The following is a 15,887-nucleotide window of genomic DNA, read 5'->3' on the forward strand; positions in this document are numbered from 1 at the left end:
TCAGCTCATCTAACTAATGGCAGCCTCATCAGTTTGTTTTACATATTGTTGTCTTCTCATTACTGGTAGACTGTTCAGTATACTAAAAGTGCAGCCTAATAAATTGCTTCCAGATTCCCACATGTTTCAGTGATATCGTAATTGCCTTGTTCTGGCTTGTATCTCTTCCTTCATACCATATTTTTTAACATTCTTCTGTAACCTAACGTTTCAGACAAAACTGCTGCTATCATTTGTTCGCTGTTCCTCTGTGTTATTAGGACAATGCATAAACCACTCTGCATGTTCACAATCGAATAACTTGGGTTCAGTTTAAAGTGCAAGAAAAAGTGGAGGGAAAATTATTTATTTTACCTTTAAGACTGCAATGTCATTAACTGAGAGAGTGTTGTGTTGTAATCTTCATGAACAATAACTTCGGAGACTGGGATAAGGGGTACCGTATCATCATCCAGTCGAATGGACCCAGCAAACACACTCAGCCTTGTTTGGTCTATGCTGAAAATAGATTGAATGATTTTGAAATGTAAGAAATAGGTTTTGTTATGTGTCTCCTAAGAGGTGTCAGTTACATTTTCTCATGCATATCTGGAGGGGAGTGTAGGTGGACCAGTATTAAACAAATACTGTTAAGTGTGGGTTCATGTGACACTGGTGTCAGTGGAAATCATTTGCTTGGTTTTACAGCTTAATTTTATGTATTCAGTCAATAGAGTATCCACAAATTAATCTGTCACAATATTCGGTCCAAGGATCTGTGTTGAGGGTGATAACAAATCATTTAGAAAATCCAAATTTGCAGCAATGCTGAAGATGCCTCCCGTATGACAAAATTGTGAGAACTATGCAATATGGCACTGCCATTCTCATTATTCTCAGTCAGTGCTGAAAATTATTATTACTGTACATGTTTTACAATCATGCTCCATAAATATTATTCCATCAAATGTCACAAAATAAAGTTCAAAATATTTTCAGATATAACAGAGAAAAAGTGCATGACATCTCTTTGGAGATACTTGATATGTTGCAAGTACATTTGTGTCAATAAGTGCAGGTGATTATGATTTGCTAAATCAACATCTACATTAGTTGATAGTGAATGAACCATAAATATTATTACCATGGACTGAAGGGGAGTTTATCTGCGTCAACAATATGCTTTATCCTATATCTAAGGACAAAGTAGTAGATCTCATGGTCATACCATTTAGAACTTCGAACATAAACATATTCTTTACAGTACAGATATACAGCCTACAGGCTGCATGCAGCCCAAAGCAAGTATCAGTGTGGCCCAGGAAGTGAGCATTGATTAAATTCCATAAAATTCTATATATGTAAAGTTACGAAGTATTGAACATTTTCAGACGAAAACTTCCACCACACAATGCTGTTTTCTCATTGGTCCATCCCCCCCCCCCCCCCATCTCTCTCTCTCGCTCTCTCTCTCTCTCTCTCTCTCTCTCGCTCTTTTACCCCCCCCCCCCCCCCCACTTCCTCCTCAGTATACTCCTGTAATATCCCCAGTCTCTGCAGAAATGCCATTTCATCTCTGTTTGGCAACAGGTACGGCAGGTTCACCACAGAAGTACTTGGCTCTTTTGTAGTGTTGTGTATTAATGTAGGCAACACAAAAGAAGAAAAAAACCTTGTGAATTACCTTGTTAAGCATGTATTTGACATACTTTGGGCACCTTTTCCACTAAAAGGTTTCACAGTTTGAAGGTTAATTCAGTTGGTCTGGCAGCAATGAACCTACACTGATTGTTCCCAATATAATCATCCTCTAGTTTCTTGTACTTGCTTCTGTTGTGTAAAGGAGTCTCCAGAAATTAAGATAAAATGATAAACAACTTGGGAGCTACATATTCTCCTACAGAACCTTTATTGGACCATTCCTGTTTACATACAGATACTTACGTCAAATACTTGTGTGAAGTGTGGAAACGTGCAAGAATAAAAATATTCAGAGTGATCGTTTTCAGAGTATGGTAGTCATGCACTGCAAAATTTAAATGCATACACGTTCTAAGACAAAAATCTACATGTGCAGTCCAAACAAGTGATTAAAATTCAGAAAAAATTGGATGATTTATTCATTGACTGGAGTAGAATTGCCTTCAGTGATGAGTCCTGCTTCAAACTGAGCCGCAGTGACTAGCAGAGATGTAAGATTTCTTGTCATAGCAGGACCCATATGCTTTTTATCTGTGGCATACGTAAAGCACAGCTGTATGTTGATGATATTCTACACCCTGTTTTGTTGCTCTTTGTCACAACCCCTCCTGGTCTTACAGTTCAGCAAAATAATGCCTACATGATCATTGCCTTACCTTGGCCAGAAAGATTGCCAGAGCTCTCCCCAATTGAGGACATTTGGAGCATTATTGGCAGGGTCACAACCAGCTCAGTATTTTGATGGTATAATGTTCTAAGTTGGGAAGGAAAACATAGGTACAAAGAAGGTAGCTGCGAAGAAACCATGGGTAACAGAAGAAATACTTCAGTTGATTGATGAAAGGAGGAAGTACAAACATGTTCCGGGAAAATCAGGAATACAGAAATACAAGTCACTGAGGAATGAAATAAATAGGAAGTGCAGGGAAGCTAAGACGAAATGGCTGCAGGAAAAAAAAAGATATGATTGTCGGAAGGACAGATTCAGCATACAGGAAAGTCAAAACAACCTTTGGTGACATTAAAAGCAACGGTGGTAACATTAAGAGTGCAACGGGAATTCCACTATTAAATGCAGAGGAGAGAGCATATAGGTGGAAAGAATACATTGAAAGCCTCTATGAGGGTGAAGATTTGTCTGATGTGATAGAAGAAGGAACAGGAGTCGATTTAGAAGAGATAGGGGATCCAGTATTAGAATCGGAATTTAAAAGAGCTTTGGAGGACTTAACGGTCAAATAAGGCAGAAGGGATAGATAACATTCCATCAGAATTTCTAAAATCATTGGGGGAAGTGGCAACAAAACGACTATTCACGTTGGTGTGTAGAATATATGAGTCTGGCGACATACCATCTGACTTTCGGAAAAGCATCATCCACACAATTCCGAAGACGGCAAGAGCTGACAAGTGCGAGAATTATCGCACAATCAGCTTAACAGCTCATGCATTGAAGCTGCTTACAAGAATAATATACAGAAGAATGGAAAAGAAAATTGAGAATGCGCTAGGTGACGATCAGTTTGGCTTTAGGAAAAGTAAAGGGACGAGAGAGGCAATTCTGACGTTACGGCTAATAATGGAAGCAAGGCTAAAGAAAAATCAAGACACTTTCATAGGATTTGTCGACCTGGAAAAAGCGTTCGACAATATAAAATGCTGCAAGCTGTTCGAGATTCTGAAAAAAGTAGGGGTAAGCTATAGGGAGAGACGGGTCATATACAATATGTACAACAACCAAGAGGGAATAATAAGAGTGGACGACCAAGAAAGCTCGTATTAAGAAGGGTGTAAGACAAGGCTGTAGCCTTTTGCCCCTACTCTTCAATCTGTACATCGAGGAAGCAATGATGGAAATAAAAGAAAGGTTCAGGAGTGGAATTAAAATACAAGGTGAAAGGATATCAATGATACGATTCGCTGATGACATTGCTATCCTGAGTGAAAGTGAAGAAGAACTAAATGATCTGCTGAACAGAATGAACAGTCTAATGAGTACACAGTATGATTTGAGAGTAAATCGGAGAAAGACGAAGGTAATGAGAAGTAGTAGAAATGAGAACAGCGAGAAATTTAACATCAGGATTGATGGTCACGAAGTCAATGAAGTTAAGGAATTCTGTTACCTAGGCAGTAAAATAACCAATGATGGACGGAGCAAGGAGGACATCAAAAGCAGACTCGCTATGGCAAAAAAGGCATTTCTGGCCAAGAGAAGTCTACTAATATCAAATACCGGCCTTAATTTGAGGAAGAAATTTCTGAGAATGTACGTCTGGAGTACAGCATTGTATGGTAGTGAAACATGGACTGTGGGAAAACCGGAACAGAAGAGAATCGAAGCATTTGAGATGTGGTGCTATAGACGAATGTTGAAAATTAGATGGACTGATAAGTTAAGGAATGAGGAGGTTCTATGCAGAATCGGAGAGGAAAGGAATATGTGGAAAACACTGGTAAGGAGAAGGGACGAGATGGTAGGACATCTGCTAAGACATGAGGGAATGACTTCCATGGTACTAGAGGGAGCTGTAGAGGGCAAAAACTGTAGAGGAAGACAGAGATTGGAATACGTCAAGCAAATAATTGAGGACGTAGGTTGCAAGTGCTACTCTGAGATGAAGAGGTTAGCACAGGAAAGGAATTCATGGCAGGCCGCGTCAAACCAGTCAGTAGACTGTTCTATTTGGACAGAATTTGGCACAATATTGCACAGCAACACATAATATCCCTATTGTAAGGGTTCTAAATGTCAGGTGTTATTCTTTCTTCTGTCAGCTGTAACAGTAAGTAACAATGTTTTTGAACCCATAAACATAAGCAGTAACCAAAATTTATCAGCTTTGTTTAGTTTAATGATCAGATGTAGGCCTATGTATACTTGATACTAGCAAATTTCTGAAGTCATTGCATTGTCTATGATGAAGACCACCGCAGATAGCCATTGCTTATTCGTGATGATACTGTAAATGATTTATAATAGCAAACCCAGAGAGCTGCTATTTTACAATTACAGAACTCAGAAGCCACCAGTCGTAGCCTGCAAGTATTCCAATGCAAGAAATTGCAACAGGCTGCTCCTGAGTAAGAGGCATGGGGTGCTCATTGTACATATTGTGCTGATCGAAGACAACATTACTCACTACCCACACACAGCTCAGTACCCAACACATATTGTTTGGAAGTTTTGTTGTAAGGTGCAGTGCAATCCATTCTGCAACACTAGTTCCCAGGAGTTTTCATCTTTTCTTTCAATTGAAAACATTTCTTTCTGTTTAATATTTTCACAGTGAGGGTGATGTGCAAATAGGTGTTGATCAAGGGGCCTGGGAGTCATAAGTGATGGCACTCCTAAAAAATAAAAAGTAAAAAAAAAAATTAAAAAAAATACATGTATCACTTTCCAGATTTAACGACTAATTTAAGGGAAATGAAGTAGGGTGAGAACTAGGCATCCTGAAAATAGCAAGGAATTCTAGAAATTACAAGCTACCTTCATTTAATGTAGGATACAGTTCAATAACTTCTGTGAGGGGCTGTACACTTGGATTTGTTATCAGCCTGACCATCTTCAGAGAATATACAACTAGACAGGGTAACCATATTTTGTATTAACAACTAATGTCATGAATCATGAGTTTACAGGTAGAACTAGCAAACCACAGGAAGCTGATAAAGGAAGACAGAAGGAGAAAGACTCTTCACTAAGAAAAACAGGATAACAGTACCACTGATTTCCCTAACATAACAACTGAAAGAAATGGCATTCCCTGTATTTACACACATGCATAGCCAGAGATTGCAGACTTTTGTTCACATTAGTTATACTTAATGAAATACCAATAATGGTTAGCACAGAATTTGACTTCATATTGTGTAAATCATGATGGTGTCAAAAGTTGTGAGATTTTTCTACTATTGCACTTCTTAAATTTGTTGCATCACTTCTCAAGTTTTTGAATGCATGCCTTTCAAATGCTATATTTCTCGAAGTAAAATTTCTTGAGTTTATGCTCAAGTAATTTATACTGATGTAAACAAATAGTGATCATTGTTATTGTTATCATTTTTATCAATGTCATCATCAAAATAGTCCCATACCAAGGGGAGAGTACGGGAATTGGTATTGTTATCATTTTTATCAATGCCATCATCAAAATAGTCCCATACCGAGGGGAGAGTATGGGAATTGTTATTGTTATCATTTTTATCAATGCCATCATCAAAATAGTCCCATACTGAGGGGAGAGTGTGGGAACAGGTGCAGGAACCGTGCATCTTCGTTCTAGAAGGTCCTAGTAGAGATGGTTTGCCATTGCCTTTCTCTGACATGTTATGATGTGTCAAATGCATATCTCTGTCAGGTGGATGACTATGGCAAGTGCTTGTATTGTGTTGGGTTTATACTGTTATGGATAAAGGAAAGGAAGACAGTCAGCTCCAGCCCTAGCATACAGCCTCCAACTCTCAAATAGCACAATAGGGCTGCTGAGCCGAACTTTCCTATTGTGTTTCAAACGAAAACACGCATATTGTAAATGGGTCAGTTAGAACGACTATTAAAACAAGTTTTATTCTTAGGTGGTACTTCAAAATATGTTTTGTATGTGGTTTTTTTTATGTAGCAATACAGACATTGGAACTTACTAACATATACTGAAAATAATTATTACAAAGTAAAAAATTATTTACAAAATTTTGGTTAAAAAATGAATTATTCTTACAAAGTACTTCAAAATACTTTTTTTGAAGGAGAAAACACATTAGAGCTTAAATTTCAGCATCTATTTCAGACAATTATTATAAAATTTAAATTAAATTACAAAATTGGACTTTGAGGAACTATACTGAACTCAGTTTGTATCCCCCAGGCTGTGGCTATGCCATGTCTCCGCAATATCCTTTCTTTCAGCAGTGCTAGTTCTGCAAGCTTCGCACGAGAGCTTCTGTAAAGTTTGGAAGGTAGGAGACGAGGTACTGGCAGAAGTAAAGCTGTGAGTACCGGGCGTGAGTCCTGTTTCGGTAGCTCAGTTGGTAGAGCACTTGCCCGCGAAAGGCAAAGGTGCCGAGTTCGAGTCTCGGTCGGGCACACAGTTTTAATCTGCCAGGAAGTTTCATATCAGCGCACACTCCGCTGCAGAGTGAAAATCTCATTCTGGAAACATCCCCCAGGCTGTGGCTAAGCCATGTCTCCGCAATATCCTTTCTTTCAGGAGTGCTAGTTCTGCAAGGTTCGCAGGAGAGCTTCTGTAAAGTTTGGAAGGTAGGAGACGAGGTACTGGCAGAAGTAAAGCTGTGAGTACCGGGCGTGAGTTGTGCTTCGGTAGCTCAGTTGGTAGAGCACTTGCCCACGAAAGGCAAAGGTCCCGAGTTCGAGTATCGGTCGGGCACACAGTTTTAATCTGCCAGGAAGTTTCATATCAGCGCACACTCTGCTGCAGAGTGAAAATCTCATTCTGGAAACATCCCCCAGGCTGTGGCTATGCCATGCCTCCGCAATATCCTTTCTTTCAGGAGTGCTAGTTCTGCAAGCTTCGCACGAGAGCTTCTGTAAAGTTTGGAAGATAGGAGACGAGGTACTGGCAGAAGTAAAGCTGTGAGTACCGGGTGTGAGTCGTGCTTCGGTAGCTCAGTTGGTAGAGCACTTGCCCATGAAAGGCAAAGGTCCCGAGTTTGAGTCTCGGTCGGGCACACAGTTTTAATCTGCCAGGAAGTTTCATATCAGCGCACACTCCGCTGCAGAGTGAAAATCTCATTCTGGAAACATCCCCAAGGCTGTGGCTATGCCATGTCTCCGCAATATCCTTTCTTTCAGGAGTGCTAGTTCTGCAAGGTTCGCAGGAGAGCTTCTGTAAAGTTTGGAAGGTAGGTGACGAGGTACTGGCAGAAGTAAAGCTGTGAGTACCGGGCGTGAGTTGTGCTTCGGTAGCTCAGTTGGTAGAGCACTTGCCCGCGAAAGGCAAAGGTCCTGAGTTCGAGTCTCGGTCGGGCACACAGTTTTAATCTGCCAGGAAGTTTCAGATCAGGGCACACTCCACTGCAGAGTGAAAATCTCATTCCAGTCTGAGTTCTAGTGGAGAGGTGGTAGTCTCCACGTGACTCGTGTTTACGTTTAAGTGATTTTGCTGTTTCCTCTTCGTTAATTGCTCTCACGTCAAATGGAAACAAAACGGATTTCTTTGGCTGGGAGCTATCAAGTGAATTAAATTATGTTCACATAATTATGGAAGGCTAAAATATGTTATTAGTTTCAGATTTTATTTTGTTCCACCTTTATGAAACAAAGCGTTAATTGCCTTGCAGAACAAATGGTTCAAATTGCTCTGAGCACTGTGGGACTTAACTTCTGAGGTCATCAGTCGCCGAGAACTTAAAACTACTTAAACCTATCTAACCTAAGAACATCACACACATCCATGCCCGAGGCAGGATTCAAAACTGTGACTGAAGCATTCTCGCGGTTCCAGACTGTAGCACCTAGAACCGCTCGGCCACCCCAGCTGGCCCTTGCAGATCAATGAAGTTATTTTTGTCAGAAAGTAACATGCGGTGTTTGGTGGAATTTGAATTTATACTTTTGTAATGAAAATATGCAGTGTACATGTTACTGCACATCAGACATCTTTCCAAAATGTCTTTTTTCCCTGAGTTTCGTTTTCTAAAGTGCCGGGAAATTCTACGCCAGTGTATAAAACCAAAACCGTTGAAAGGACTGGTAAGTTTTTCAGTTCTGAGGAAAAGTATACTGTTACTTAACACGGAAAAAGTGTATTTTCATCAGGGAGAAAGTGTATGTTTAACCGGGAAAAATGTGGGAATTTTTTTCCCCCTTGTCCAAGTATACACCCTGAAAAAGCACAGTCTGGAACTCCTAAAACAATTTAATGCAGCCACATTTGCATTTGGAATTACTGAAAATCATGGGGAGAGACAAATCAGTAGGTTGACACATTTTGTGTATTTTCATTCAATGTCATATGCGTTTCCTTTCAGTACTTTTCCCAGGAGGAGGACCCACTGGCTCCAAAAGCTTGCACATTTCCATAACTTTTATGTGTGTTTTCTCCTGCCACTGCTTGGAGAATAAAAATTTTTCTAGATTCACTTGTATAACCTCAAAATGTAAATCTTCACTGCCCAAAAACATGCAGTAAAAATAATATATGGTGCTCATCTATGATCATTTTGTAGACATATATTTAAGGAGTTGGGAACTCTGACTACGGCTTCACAGAATGTTTATTACCTCATGAAGTTCATTGTAAATAATCGACTACAGTTCAAAGGGAACAATGATGCAGATAATTACAATACCAGAAGGAAAAATGAAATTAATTACTCCATGTCAAAGTAGTCTTAAGCACAAAAAGGGGTGCACTATGCTGCAAATCCAAATTTTTAATCACTTATTCAGTGATTCAAAATGTCTGACAGACAACAAAGTATGATTTGAAAACAAACTGAAAAAGTTTATTCTTGAAAACTCTTTCTGTTCCAAAGAAGAATTTCTGTTGTTATAATGTGCAGAAGTACATGCATATGAATTACTACAAATTGACTTGTTTCACATTATTATGATTTATCATGCGGATGGTAGATGGAATATGAAATTAACTAACATGTTTGCTAGCTTGACAGGAATGAATTACATAGATGTTACCATTGCTATTTCTGTGCCTAGATTGGCAATTTTTGGGTGGGACAAATCTTACAAAGACCGGTATAAAGATATATGTTGTTTCACTGAACTAGGGTAGTTTTTTTCTATTCTGAATGTGCTATATGCCGAGGCAGTAAATTGTTTCATGGAATATCTTATGGGTTAGTAATTTAGAAAAGTTTATTGAACTGCATTAAAAGCACAGTGCCAATATGCATAATCTAACAAGTACAGAAACAAAATCTAGAATTGAAAATCGTACAGTCTGGACTTCCAGTGTCATTTACCTCGTAAGTTAATTAGCTTAATGAAAATTGAATTATCATAATACAAAGTTGGGGTGCCTGCCTTTCTAATGGTGTATGCTAACTTATCCACATATGTCAGTTAGTTCCGAAAATTCTGCATATGACGAACTGTAGTAATATTTTTAGCCTGTCATAGCTTTTAATTAACAGAGTTCTCATAAAAACTACATTTATTAAAGTAATGAACACATTCAAAATAATAATCTGGATAATTAATTTGTGTAAACCAGCCAATTAGTAACATTAAATATTTATGCATACATTAAACATATACGAGTATTAGGTAGGTAATTGTATGAAACATGAATAATAAGTGGAAAAAAAAATTCAAATATTAACAAGAGTGCAGCATAGCAGTTAGGGAACTTCCAGTCTGCTGTGTTAAAAGCTATGGAGGCAGATATTATTATATTAAAATATATGTATATTTTATTGTTATTTTTGTCAAAATTGTAGGTAAGCTATATTTGGGGAAGACAATACAGAAATAAACTGTAACACCCCCTCCCCCCTCTTACCACCATGACCAGAAGTGAACCCTGGATCTGAGCCTGCCGCACACTGGTTCTAAGCCCAGGTGGCAGACTTCTGCAAGAGAGGAATACAAATGTTGATTCTACAAAATGGTAAGTAGCAATTGTTGTTGTTAGTACTTGAGATGATGATGTATGTTTTTCCAGTATGCTTCTCCTGATCATCAAAATTTATTTCTGTTTACAATCCCAAAAAAGGACACTTACATAAATCTCATATTGGATTAGAATGAGTTACAGTAACAATCTAACATCACAGTGATTAAGTATTGTGAGTGAGCACCTTGTTTTTAGAGTTCCATATCTTAGTTGGTAAAGATGGAACCCTTACAGGATCACTGTCTGTCTACCTGTTAAGACCCCTTTTTCTCAGGCCCAAAAAATGGAAGTGTCAAGTTGAAATTTATGTCAAATACTAAGGTCTGCATCCCTTTGTGGTGTAAAAAATACAGCCATTTATGTCACATATTTTTACACTCGCAAACTCACTCATCAAAATTATAGAGGAACTATCTATAGACATAATTAAGTTTAACAGGATGGTCAGAGTGTAGTCTTACCCACACTTTTCTGATTTTTATTCATGTAATGTTTCAGTAAAAATCTCCATAGATAGTAGCAGCTGGCAACTTACCGATACACACAGTGTGCTGCAGTAAGGACCCATTCCTTATTAAGAACAGTACCACCACAGGAATGGTTTCCATCATATCTTAAGGAGATCTGCGAGAAATAGAAATTTTTATAAAATTAGTAAATACTATTAAATAAAGAACAACCAATTTCCTTAAAGCTATCTCCAGCAAATTTTCTTGTTTGTACTAATCACTCAGTAAATAATACTCCTGGACTGGAAAATTTAGAACAAAATTTGTTGTTGTTGTCCACTATCACAAAATGCTGACTTAAATTTTATCCATGCACATGCATAATTTTGTATTGTGTCGTAAGATCTGTAGCAACTTTTGTTTCTCTGGTTACAGGAGTGATGATCCAGGTTTCTGTGTAAGAACACTAAATACTACAGTGTGACTTAAATCAGATTAATGAAGAATAGCCATGCTTCTTTAATGTTTGTACAGTTTAAAAGGTAGAGCAAAAATACATATATATAATACTAAAAATAATATTGTAGATGTAACAACAGATAATTTACACATAATCGTTTAGGTTATGAAGAAAAGGAAAGTGCTGGAAAATGATGTTGCATGTCTCATACTGGTCATATCAGGCCACTGGGATCCTGCATGCTGTTGAGTATGGCTTTCCTAAAGCCACTGATTCCAGATTCACATGACACTCATGTGCCCATAAAAATCCCACACATATTCTCCCACCTCCTGGATGTTTAAATTATGGCTCAGCCTGCAGCAAGCAGCATTCCATCCCTCACTTAGCTGTTAGCCAGGAGCACCCTGCATCCTGATGCGCATCATTCAGAGCTTCGACGAGACCAGCTGAGACATTCACTTCACAGTGTGGCACACAGCACTATGGACATCACTTCAACAGCCATCCAGGACAAGAGTTCACAGTGGGACTGGTATTACCACAGCAGACTTTGTTTCTGTTATACTTTCATAATCATTGATGATCTTTCAGTTGTTATCCAGAACAATTCTTTACTGTGAACTCTTGTGTTGTAAATAAAAGTGAACTTAACTGCAAGTTGTGAATTTTCACTAATCAGCTACTATGTGCAGCCTAACCACTTAGTACACTTCAGATGGTGACAAGGCTCATTATGTCCCCACTGCATGCTTCTCGCCCATCACTTCAGATGCCGTTGTGAGTTAACATTCTGATGACTCCGGTGCCAGCTCCTGCTCTCATTTGGCACCTGCTACCACCCACGTCCAGCTGTCCCCGACACTCCTGTAGCCATGGCCAGCACTCCTCTCAAGGGTGGTATTGCCTGGTTCCAAGCTGTCAACAATGGTGCTACTGTTTGTCCATGCTGTGTCTCATCTGGTCCACTGCCCACCTCCAATTGCATCGGACACTGCTGCACACATTGCAGTCATGATCGGCCCTTCTCCTGAGATTGGTGTCACCCAGACTTCAGTTAGTGACAAGGCTCAAGTCCACACAACACCATGGCTTGACTGCTGCTCAGTCCCTGTCCTTTCCTAGCTGCACCTGATGCTGCTTGCCTTCTGCACCTCTGTCGTGGTGCAACTATGGCCAGTCTCACTTTCCAGCATGGTGCAACACATGCACTGATGAGTGTGCAGTCTGCAGTCCCAGTGTCATCCTCTGGTGACATTGCAACCACACCTGACACTGCCCTCCCACAAGCAAGCCCAACACTTCACATGGCTTCACACCATCGCTTCAAGCTGTGTTTACCCTCTTCGTCTCAAAGTACAGAACCACATACCTCTTCTCCTAGGTAACACACATCCATGTCTTCCCTGCTCCAACACACACTGTAGCAATGACTGTCCTGCTGACCCGGGCCTCCTTACAGGCAGCATATCCCGTGCTTCCGAGCACATGGCTGCAACAACCCTCCTGCCACCCTCGTTCTCCATGCAGCAAACTTCTCCTATGCTCCTTAAGCCTCACATTCAGCAATTTTCACAACTTTGATCTCTACTCTCCTTTTACCTCTTTTCCTTTCCTTTTCATGATGTCTCTCTGCCCACTGGGCCTTGTCCTACAACACGCTCCTACCACAGACCAATGTATCCTACTGCACACCAGTGTGTCCTGTCATGCTCCTAACACACCCTACCACACTCATAACATGCCCACATTTCCCCTATACTCTCACAGCTGGTGACTGCTGCCCCAAAGTTTCATCAGCACTCACAGACACCATGTCTGTCATCGGTTCAATCGCTCTTCCAGCACCCGGATTGGTCTAGCCCAGTCTTCCAGTGCCCCTTCATTGCTGCCACCCCTTCAGTGGCTGGTGTCTTCACACTTTGCAACATAGCACCACCTGGTGGGTCTACCTTGGTGGATGCTGTTCCAGTCTGCGTTCAGTGCCACGTCTAACTCTCCTGCATTTTCTCTCCACAACACTTCCTGATTCATCCACACTCCTGGCAGCTACCATTTCACAACATTAAGTCCCAGGTTCCTGGGATTGGATCACAACCTCCTGAAGCTCCCCATTTTCTTGGACATCTCTTGTCACCCAGGGAAAGCATTGCTCCTATTGAGTCATCGGCACTGCTGTTCCTCGCCAGCTTTGCCTTCTCCCCTCACAGGAAAAAGGATGCAGGATCTGCGACATTCATTGTGATGACTTCAACATTTCCTCCTTAAGTTGGAAGGGGTGCTGTGCGTTGGTCATATGCTGACTACATTACACTTCCACCACATCTTCAACCTGTAGATTTGCCTATCCTTGACTCGCTGGAATTTCTCCTCCAGAGACTATGTGCAAATTTCACAAGGGCATCACATGTTGTGGACACTCAGCAATGGAGCTTTCTTATCAAGGGACCAGTTTCCATCTGCAGGTCATGTACATGTCAGACACCTGCAGATATCCTTCCACCTGCTGTATATTTACTTTGTGTCTTTACCTTCAGCAGGCAGCATTCTGTCACTTGCTCAGCTCCAGGCCAGGTGGTGGCTGCACTTTGCAGCCGATCATTTGGATCTTCGCCAAGACCATACTGGACAATGCTCACATCTACATCACTGCTCTGTGCCATGACATTGTAATGCAGTGCACCACAGTGCACTGGTTTGCAACACACCACACTGCACTACGGATGTGGTTCCAATACCCACCTGGGATGAGACTTCACAACGGGACTGGTACTAGCACAGCAGACTTGGTTTCAGTTATTGTTAGGTGATCATGTATGATTTTTCTGTTGTTATCTAGAACCCTTCTTTATTTGAAACTCTGTACTTTAAATAAAAGTGTACTTAATTGCAACCAGGAAATCATCACCTATTACTCAGCTATTACATGCAACTTTACCACTAAGATCACTTCAGAAATGTAAAAATTAAATGGTAATTAGTAATTTAAGAGCATAGCATTGTACTTAAATGTATATAAAAAATAAGGAGTAATGGCTGGTGGAAAGGATTATAGATTAATTATAATTATATTAATGGATTCTTCTGTTGCTTCTTGATACAACTTCATAATTGGATACTTAATTGTAGAAAGGTGCAAAGTACCAAATTCATGAACTGAAGTAATTACAAACTAACTGTCTATAATGCAGTGTTTTAATTATTTACTCCTCAAACTTTTCCATGTTACAAATGGGAGTATCTTATCATTTGTTAGTGGTGGTTTTGTGCTGCAGTTGGAACTGTTTGATGCTGAAGGCAATTCAAATAGAAACATTTATGAAAGTTGCTAAGCACCATTAAATTCTAGCAGCTATGTTCTTGGTCACTCTCCACAGATCTGCATATAATATTCTTTATGCTCATTCTTTTCCAGGTAAGGTATCATAGCCTTTAAAGCTTTCTCCTTTTCATCTGTAATTGAATGAATTGAGGAAAGATTCAAAGGTAGCACATTGAATCCTTCTTGCATGTTTCACTCTTTTGAGCACATTCACCTTACGGATCCTTTCCATGTTGGTGTAATATTCTCTTATTGCTACATGTGTTACACCTGTTGAATCATATGTGATGCTGACAGCTTTTGAAATGTTCAGTTTTTTTATAGAGAGTATCTTGTCTATCAACTTTTGCTTCCTCGATCATTTTGCATAGGTCGCTGGGTAGAAATGCCTTCGTAACCGACTTCCTTCTCTCTATCAAGGCAAACTCAAGAGTCGCAGGGGAGGAATCTGTTCCCACTGATGAGAAACCATTGTTCTGTTTATGTGAACAACCCATTTGCCACCAGAAAAAGAAAAGGAAATACCATCATTCAATTCTTGTTTTGTGCAGCACAGTTGTTACTCCAAACAATAAGATTTTTCTTCATTGTTATCCCGATGTATTAACACTTTCAGAATGCATGATGCAGTTTGATTTCCACCCCTGCCAGCTATACCCTCATCCCACATACACATGTAAGACTGAAGGGTGTCACATACAGATACTGCCATGTTGTAACAAGATAACTGGCGTCAATAAAACATCTCGGAGTGCATTAGTGTGGGCAGTTGATAATGCAGCAAAGTGAAACAAACACAACTGAATGGCACATTGCACCATTCTTATGAAATCAGCTGGCAACTTAGCATCATTGCCATTTAGTTGTGGCAAATGTAACCACTTAGAATTCTTGGTGGACATATCACTTTTCATATGTAATCCTCCTTGGTATCCTGTATCTTTCAAAGCTCTTTTCACATTTTTCATGAATTTGGCACTTAGCACCTTTCTACAGTGCTAATTTATTTCTATTTCCCATCTTTTGTCTTACAAGGTCATCCTCATTACTTTTGCTTACATGTGAGTATTTGGGCTTCATTAAAATATCATTATGGTTATGCTTTCAGAAAATTATAGCCTAGCACACACAACTTTTGTAATATTTTAGAACTTGAAACTGTCTGACAATATGCAGCTGTCAGGAATGAGACATTGCAGTGTTTGTAACAAATTATATATTGTATTTTTCAAAGAAAACCCACAAATAATTGGTATACACATTATTTTATCACCTGTCTGCATCACATTCATTTTAAAAATTGTGACTTGTTTTGGTTTCACATGAATTATTTTCAAATCTGAGTATGTTACAAGAGTAACATGTCGAATTTATTG

At 39.6% G+C, this 15,887-nt stretch overlaps 1 long non-coding RNA gene across 1 annotated transcript in view; it reads right to left on the minus strand.

Moving 5' to 3' along the window:
• Window positions 1-429: 429 nt before the first annotated feature.
• The window catches only part of LOC124795390, a 73,431-nt gene continuing 57,973 nt past the window's right edge, over window positions 430-15,887 (minus strand). The window contains exons 3-4 of the long non-coding RNA XR_007016685.1: window positions 10,816-10,904; window positions 430-498 (exon numbers count right to left, since the gene is read on the minus strand). This is a non-coding gene — a long non-coding RNA (uncharacterized LOC124795390). The remainder of the gene's footprint in view (window positions 499-10,815; window positions 10,905-15,887) is intronic.

The sequence above is a fragment of the Schistocerca piceifrons genome, chromosome 4 (assembly GCF_021461385.2).
Source record: "Schistocerca piceifrons isolate TAMUIC-IGC-003096 chromosome 4, iqSchPice1.1, whole genome shotgun sequence".
Lineage (NCBI taxonomy): Eukaryota > Metazoa > Arthropoda > Insecta > Orthoptera > Acrididae > Schistocerca > Schistocerca piceifrons.